Raw genomic sequence first — 8,800 nt, 5'->3', positions numbered from 1 at the left:
CTTTAACCATGCAAAGTGTTTCTAAGTCATGAGCACAGAAAACACATCAATTCACAGATTACACAATATAAACAATAGAAAATGTTTGTCTTATTAAGGATGGGGATAGTTAATGACGTTATCAGTGAAAATGATATATAATTATCAGTACACTTATTGATACAACTCTACATAATTTGGTGCAACAAAAAAATACATGATAAATAGATATGAAACAATTCAGCAGATACTGCAGTGAGCGTCGTATATGAGGCTCCTGGTATAAATGTCTGGTGGTGATGTGCTTTAATTACACGGCATGCAGGAAAAAATATAGGCTAATTCATGCGCACGATTTTCTATTTCATTCCCTCGATTTGCTAAATCATGTACACTATTTATACATCAAGAGAACGAATTAGTAAATTGTGCATAAGATTAAGCAAATCAATGAAATGTAAAAGTAATCATGCACGTTTTAGTACATCGAGGGAACAAATTAGTAAATCATGGACATTATTTTTTTTCTTTTATGTCATGATCAGGGCTCTGTGCTCACTATCAGAGGATAAACCTAAACAATATAGCAATTACCAAAGAACCATAATTTTTGAGTTTCTCAGAAGAAAAACATTCATAAAGCATAAAGATATGAAAAATGAACAATATAGAGATTTCTAGCATCTCTCCTGTATTATTTGTCCCACCCGAAAAAACAAAGTTTTTTAAGAGAATGAGCGTATTGACTTTCTCAGAAGAATCTGTGATCTCTGATTACTGACTGTGGAGGAGACTCTTTCAGACAGAGCTGAGGAGGCAGAGTTAGGTGTTGGACAGCCGATAGAGACGAGGAAGAGTGTCTTACCCCAGCAGCAGAAGACAGGCTCTTCTGAGGGAAGGACAGGAGGCTTGATGCAGTGTTTTGCTGTAATAACAATGCTTCTTCTCAGCACCTGATGTTCTTCAGAAAAGAGTTCCTCTAGTGTAGAGTCAGACACTCATATTTCTTGCAAACTGGAATCTTTTAATAACATTTAGCATATTATTGTAGTCATGTTCATTGTTTTTATTATAACACATGGAAAGTTTATGAGAAAATTGTTAAATGTTTTCTTCCTCCTCTTCTTCATCCTGGGCCTGCACGGTCAATATCCTTCTCTGGCAGCTGAAAGGAAGAATCATCTTGTTAATGTTGCTCATGTATGTTCACAACCAGTCAAAATCTGGAATCTTTTCTTTATGGTTTTCAAGACAAGTCTCTTCTGCTCTTCTGCTTAAAAATTAATTTAATCAAAATTACAAAAAAAAAAATTGTAAAAACAAATAACAGTTTTCATACTCTTTTTCGAAATATACTTTAAAATTTATTTATCGAAATAATTATGAGGCAAAGCTGAATTTTTCAGTAACTTTACTCAAAAGGGTAAAAACATTTTGATCAAAGTGTACATCTGCTCATGACGTACATGATGTGAATCACATCTGCAGTTAGCTTACTACGGTCATTAGGTCCGCTGAACTCTATTGGTAACGATGGAACTTGTGACCAATATTTTGTTTTGGGAAACGCTCCCCATAATAGAAATGATGGGGAAGAAAACTTCTGGAGAGTCAAATTTTTTCTTCATGATTACATGACAAAGTTCAAAACATTGGAAAAAAAAAAAGGTAATCTTTTGTAAAATTACAAAAGTCTTCTTTACCACTGGTATTCAATTTTTTTTATTGCCCCCCCCCCCCCCAAAAAAAAATAAATAAATAAATGTAACTGTAGTTTAGACAAAAATTTTGGGCAGCATAACTGTTTTCAACACTGATAATAATCAGAAAAATTTATTGAGCAGTAAATCATCATATTAGAATGATTTCTGAAGATCATGTGACACTGAAGACTGGACTAATTAATGCTGAAAATATAGCTGTGCATTATAGAAATAAACTATACTTTTAAAACGTTTGACCATTGTGTACATTGCTACATTTAAATGAAAACTCAACTTGTAATAAACAATGCACACATTCTCAAAGAACTTACATTCTGGTGATTACTTCCTTCCCTCACTGCTGTCAGTTCCCTTCAGTCATTCCCAGACCTCCTTGTTTTTAATCTTTCCCTCAAATCTACAGAAACAAACAAATAATTTTATAGACAATTTGGATAAGTCACGAATTGCAATAGTTATATAACTATAATCACAATACTCAATTATATATATAATAATTATAAATATATATTAAATCCCAAGTATCGGGATAGTATTGAATTGGCAGATTAGCATATCATTCCAGCTCTAGTTACTATAGTCAAAACAATGAAACTCTCTTCAAGAGCGCACAATAACTAAGATTTAAAACTGTTAAAAGAAAATGCTCAAAATATTGCACACATATAATACACAACATCAATATCTCTTCCCTTGGCATTTTGAACATTTCTATGAGTAATGCTACACGCTGTGACTCTGTGTTGCTTCAAGTGCATCATTCTGCGCACTGGTTGTGTATAAGCACTGCGCACTGTATAAGAGCCATACCCTTTCGTATTATAATACATTAGCACAATGAAAGATTATTAAGTCTTTCTTGTTCTGTCCCATCTACCACACGTTGCTGCCTTCATTACTGTGCTATACATTTAAAAGAAATGTATTTTACACACACACACATACATATATATATATATATACATAAATAAACACACACACACTTTTGCACATCCTGTCATACCAGTGACTGGATGTTGCTGCAATAGACTCATTTTGCAGCATTAAGGTTAACGATTAATCGATTAATTGATCGTTAATTTAAACGATGAAAATTGACATCCCTACAATGAAGTATAGAAATTCTACATTGATTTAAAAAAAAAAATGCAAAAAAACGACACTGATATCGGATCGGAATTACTGTCTCTTCTCATAGTGACAGCCAATCACATTAGTTTTCTGGTATTGCATGCACTCGATTGGCTTGCGTCTGCGCTAGGGTATTTGCATAAGACGTTCTGACTGGAGGACGGCTGCATTGGCGCTTGAAAGTTTTCAACTTCTGCCACGACCAACGGACCCAGAACTAATTTCACCATGCTTGACGTCACTCCATTTAAAAGTAAACGAGAGGCGTTGACTCCCCGTGTGAATGGGGCGTTATATGTCTGGATACCGCTGCACAAATCTTTCACCCATGAGAAATGTATATCCAGCACGGCCTTACATCCAGAACAGCAGAATGGTCAGGATGACCTGAAACACATAACCAACTGAAATCAATTTAAATGTATTTAGTCTTGCCTGAGTGATGCTGAAACAACCAGGTTTAGTTTTTCACCCAGGATAAACTGCTTCCTGTGGAACAGTCTCCATGATGAATGATCTCTTGATCCTGGATCCTTGCTGCCATCCACTCTGAGATGATTTACATGATATGTGGTTGTGTCTAAAGGGTAATGAATCAATGTTACAAGAATACTGATACCAGCACTATTGATCCTGTAACTTATATAAATGTTTTCAGTACCGAACAAGTCAGGAACCAAATTAGTACCAGTTCTTGAAACCCATCTCTACTTGTAATAGTTGTCTTGTTGCTGCTGCCCAAACTGTCTCTTCACCTGATGATAAATATATGTGTTCATTTTAAAGCAATAAGTAATACATTTAAATTACTAGGTGGTAACAAATATATTTCCCCATAAGGAACTCACTGAATCATTGACTCAACTGGTGGCAGCCAGGCCCTAAAAAAGTGAACAATTTGTTTACTTTTTGTGAAACGAAAGTATCAGATCTATTTGAGAATTAAACTAGCATTAAAAAGCGTGCATGTGAAAAACACCATCAACACCAATAATGAACAGATGACAGAATTTACAAGCCTGCCACTTGAGGGAGAAAAGGGGAAATTATTAATCCCACATACACTGAACATGATTTCGGCAGCCTCGGTCTAATTAACGTTAAACTTCATACAGCGGTTTATATTCAAGTTCACAGCATGGCTAGCATGAGCATCATCAAGAGCGAGCAGCAGACATTCAAACAAACTAATTAACGTTAAGTTACTACGTTAAAAAAATATATATAATTAGAAAGTGAATACTGTATAGTTTATCGTGTTAAATTTCAAATAATTTAAAACAGGAAAGGTTATACTAGATTTTAACAGTTAACGTTACCTTAGACCACCTCTGAGACTGATTTTTAGCTAATTAACGAAACAGAGCATTTATTTATTAAATTGAATAAGAAAACCTACAAAAATACAAAACACTACTCCTCTTTGATGGCATTTAACGTTATATCAGTTAAAATCTATGAATAAAAGTAGATTTATAGCGCTTACCTTTCCTCCGTGTCCGTCCGCTGGAAGTTGACCGTTACAAAATGACGGGCACGCGCACGTCGCGCACTTCATTTAGAAAGTGACGTGCGCTGCTAGTTTAAGGTTTAAATGTTCATTTGTCCTGTACTCTTTCATTAACAAACATTATCACCATTCGCTAAGTAAATTTTTTTTTGTTCTTAAAACTAATGGCATATATATATATATATATATATATATATATATATATATATATATATATATATATATATATATATATATATATATATTAATTCATGCCATCTTTTAACAAGCTTGATGAATTTTTTGTATAACTTATTTCCCAAAAAATAGGCTGTTCAAATGGTATCTTAATAATAATAATACATGTAGTGCAATAATATTAAAAGTTATCTGAAGACCAACTGACCACGTCGCTACAACGTCCCCAAAGGAACTAACTAGCGACGTCTTTTGAGGACGTGCCCACGACGTTTCTGGGAAGTTAGCCGAGATTCCAAAAAATGGAACTTTACCACGACGTCCTCACAACGTCGCCATAATGTCGCGCTGACCAAATGACGACTAACTGGCGACGTCCTCACAACGTTCTGTGTTTGCTGGGTACCCACCTCTGGTTAAATGCAGAGCACAAATTCTGAGTATGGGTCACCATACTTGGCTGAATGTCACTTCACTCACTTCACTATTGTTGAACAAGTGATGTAATGCTACAGTACATTTCTCCAAATCTGTTCTGATGATGAAACAAACTCATCTACTTCTTGAATGTCATGAGGGTGAGTACATTTTCAGCAAATTTTGATTTATTAATTTATTTTCATACTTAATTGCTTACACTGCAAGGCCATTAAAGGGGTCATATGAAGCGATTAAAATTTTTCCTTTCTCTTTGGAGTGTTACAAGCTCTTGGTGCATGAAGAAGATCTGTAAAATTGCACAGATTAAAATCTCAAATTCAAAGAGATATTCTTTATCAAAATTAAGATTTTGCCACGCCCCCACATCTACATCACTATGTATATATCACTACGCAAAGAAAGAAGGTGTGGTTTCAGTAAACGCAGTTAGTGTTGAAGCAGCCATGTCAGGGAGATGCTATGTGTATAGACAAAAGCAAAAGCACTTTATTTGGCCTTATTAGATGCATTTAGAAATCTTTAAGATTACTTACAACAGAACAACAATGCATTTTATGGACGACCGTTTCATGAACCTAGGAGAAGAGGTTATTCTGACTTTACTACGACAATCTGGCACTTCTGAATCAGCTACTGTATGTATGTTTTGTTATTAGATTAAGTATTTGCTATTGAATGTTCAAATGCAGAGTTTTGCATGACGTGCGCACACTTGTGTGTGTGTGTTAGAGAGAGAGAAAGAGAGAGAGATAATATCAAATTCATAGACTGTATAAAAACATGGACGTAGTGTTCGTGATGTCATCCATAGGTTTTCGAAAAGCATTTTTGAAGCTTAAAGTAGGCCGAGCCGGCCATCACCATCTTGGCAGTGCGTCACTCCCAGATAATGGAAAATGGGCAAAAATGTGGGAGCTTGTTGCTGAAACCACGCCCACCTAGCTCGACGGCGGTGACAGCGGCGGCAATCGACCTGTCACTCAAGTAGCCGTGCCCTTAATTATGCAGAACTTTAAGGCTTAATATAATTTAAACGGATGAGTTATAAAAAAATAATTCACCCCCCTCACAGTGGCATTGAAGGACAAAATTAGCTTTATAGACCAAAATCATGTTTTGAACCAGGCTGTAAACATTTTTTTCTGCTGTAAAGTTGGGCATTTTAACATGGGGGGGTCTATGGGATTAACTCCCTTTTGCAGCCAGCCTCTAGCGGCCAGTCGATGAATTACAGTTTAAGTTACTTCCATTAGTGATGGGAAGTTCGGTTCTTTTCCGTGAACTGGTTCTTTCGGACGGTTCGATTCAATAAACTGGTTGAAAAGACCGGGTCACTGGTTCTTTTATGCTCAACGTAATGACGTCTTTGCTGATGACGTAATGACGTTAAGTCTATCAAAAATTCAAATATATAAAGTCAGTAATCATAACTTTAGTCAGTTAAAAACCTCATAATCATGAAAAGTTCACAATTAAGTTTTGCAACAATGCGCCCAAATACAGTAACAGCAATAATGTGCATAGGAGGATTTAAGTCTTGAAGATATAAAGTAAATAAATTAGGTGTCATCAGCGCAGAAACCATGATCCACTTACTATACATAATCCATTGCGATGTATTTGTTATTAAATGAACTTACGTTTCACCAGATTGCCCTTCATTCAAGCCCTTGGTTTACCCGCGCTCATAACATTAGCACGGAATAAGTTCAGAATCAATCACCAAAAGAATCAGTTTGGTTCAGATGCTCTGTGTGTCAGTCTGCTTCACGCTGAATCACACATGCGCAGTATCATCAGCTCCTCGGTTCTCGAATCGGATGCGTCCGAAAGAAACGGTTTTTGGTTCAATGTACTGCTGATTCGAAAACCGATGCAACCGGTTCTTGACTCGAGAACGAGAACTGCTCTAACCGGCACGAGCTGCAGTTCAGTTTCATCAGCTGCTCTACTCGTGTTCATGTTCTGTTTACTACAAACTCAATTTGTGAATGTGTCATCATTAACTATAAATACAGTACAGATATTTCATAAATCATCCCTTATTCCTATTAAACATAGAGTCTTTAGAGTCTTAATTATTGTCCAACTTCCCTGAAAACCCCTTTTGTCATGATCCTGTTTCTCCCTTTCCTTTGTCTCCCTCCTCTGGCCTCACTCTGTCACACACACACACACACACACACACACACACTCACTCATATGTTTGCACACACACCCCTGATTACTGCATCTGTCATTACACACATACATCGCTCTCATCCCCAGGTGTTCCCACTCTTTACTTGTTATCCTCATCATCAGTTCCACACCTGTTATCGCTTTCCCTAATTATCACTACTTCTTCTAGTCCTGCTTTTCCCCTGTCTCTTTGCCAGATTATTTCAGAAGCTATGCTTACGAATTCTCTGCGATATACCCTCTCCTGTCTTGTCTTGTCTAGTCCTGTCCTGAGCACGTAAGGGGAATTGACCTACCACAGTGATTTGCTTCTAAGCTTTGCTTGTTACAGAGTACCTGTGACTGCGCCCGTTGCCTTCTGATCACCTGGCGATCTCGGAGTTGGCTGGCAGGTTCCCTCGACTACCAGAGACGCTCCGCTGCCTAGACGGAGGATTTATGTTAAGTTTCCCGGCAGCTGTTTAACCGGAAGATTTTCATTGTCATTTCTGAGGATTTATGTTCTTACCTCTGGACTTCAGATTCTGTTAATTAAAGACTGTATTGCTGCATATCGCTCTTGGGTCATCTTTCTCTCCACACTCATTACAGAATAATCTGGCCAAATGGACCCAGCGAGCAGCAACCCCTTTCAGGCAGCTGTTGAACTCCAGGGTGCGATGCTGGGCCGACATCAGGAGGAACTCTCTGCTGCTAGACAGGCTGTCGAGTCCCTGTCTTCTCAGGTATCGGACCTCTCCACCCGTTTTCATCGTCTGCGCCCTGAAGCACCTGTTCCCCAAGATCACCATGAGAGGCCGGAACCCCGGATTAACAACCCCCCTGTGCTACTCCGGTGAGCCTACTCAATGTCGCGCCTTCCTGATGCAATGTGAAGTTGTCTTCTCTCTGCAGCCCTCGACCTACGCCACTGATCGAGCTCGAGTCGCCTTTGTCATTTCACACCTTGCCGGACGTGCCCGAGAAATGGGGAGCTGCTAACTGGGAGGTCGACACGGACTGTGTGTTTAATTTTCCCCAGTTTAAGGCTGAGATGATCCGAGTTTTCGATCGCTCGGCTTATGGAGAGGAGGCTTCATGATTACTTTCCATCCTTCGCCAGGGAGGGCGCTCCGCAGCGGACTTCTCGATCGAATTCCGCACTCTAGCTACCACTAGTGGCTGGAATGAGCCAGCTTTGGTGGCCCGCTTCCTGGAGGGGCTCTGTCCGGAACTCAAGGACGAGATCTTCGCTCGGGAAGTGCCTGCTCGTCTCGACTCCCTTATCGATCTGGCGATCCGCATAGAGAAGCGCCTTGAATTACGCCACCGGGCGCGCCACTGGGAAGCGTCCCGGCTATCTGCTCCGCCTGACTTCACTACTTCGCCCCCTGCTGGTCCGGAGCCGGAGGCGATGCAGCTCGGAGGACTGTGCATCTCTGCAAGGGAACGAGAGCGCAGAATTATTAATCGCCTGTGTATGTACTGTGCCTCCCCTAACCACTTCGTCAGCAAATGTCCAGTAAAAGCCAGGACTCGCCAGTGAACTGAGGGCTACTGGCGGGCGCTTACTCCAAGGACTCTCCATCAGGATCATGTACCTCTCTCCCTATCTCTATCCGCTGGCCTGACTCTTCAGTCTTTTGTTCTGCCCTTATAGACTCTGGCGCTGAAGGGA

General features: G+C 39.2%; 2 long non-coding RNA genes across 3 annotated transcripts; both read right to left on the bottom strand.

Moving 5' to 3' along the window:
- Positions 1–240: 240 nt before the first annotated feature.
- LOC132104359 (uncharacterized) lies at positions 241–3,171 on the bottom strand. The gene is made up of 4 exons (XR_009423531.1): positions 3,062–3,171; positions 2,015–2,100; positions 845–1,137; positions 241–553 (listed from the first exon to the last, which is right to left on the bottom strand). It is a non-coding gene; the product is annotated as an uncharacterized LOC132104359 (long non-coding RNA).
- A 22-nt stretch (positions 3,172–3,193) lies between these two features.
- On the bottom strand, positions 3,194–4,467 carry LOC132104358 (uncharacterized). Of its 2 annotated transcripts, XR_009423530.1 has the most exons (4): positions 4,321–4,467; positions 3,683–3,715; positions 3,496–3,589; positions 3,194–3,414 (listed from the first exon to the last, which is right to left on the bottom strand). It is a non-coding gene; the product is annotated as an uncharacterized LOC132104358 (long non-coding RNA). The 2 variants fall into 2 exon arrangements; XR_009423529.1 differs by lacking the exon at positions 4,321–4,467 and having other exon boundaries at positions 3,683–4,025.
- Between the last annotated feature and the right edge of the window lie 4,333 nt (positions 4,468–8,800).

Source organism: Carassius carassius, chromosome 25 (genome assembly GCF_963082965.1).
Source record: "Carassius carassius chromosome 25, fCarCar2.1, whole genome shotgun sequence".
In the NCBI taxonomy this organism is placed as follows: domain Eukaryota; kingdom Metazoa; phylum Chordata; class Actinopteri; order Cypriniformes; family Cyprinidae; genus Carassius; species Carassius carassius.
Note: the sequence above shows the minus strand (reverse complement) of the source record. Positions and strands in the feature narration are given on the sequence as shown.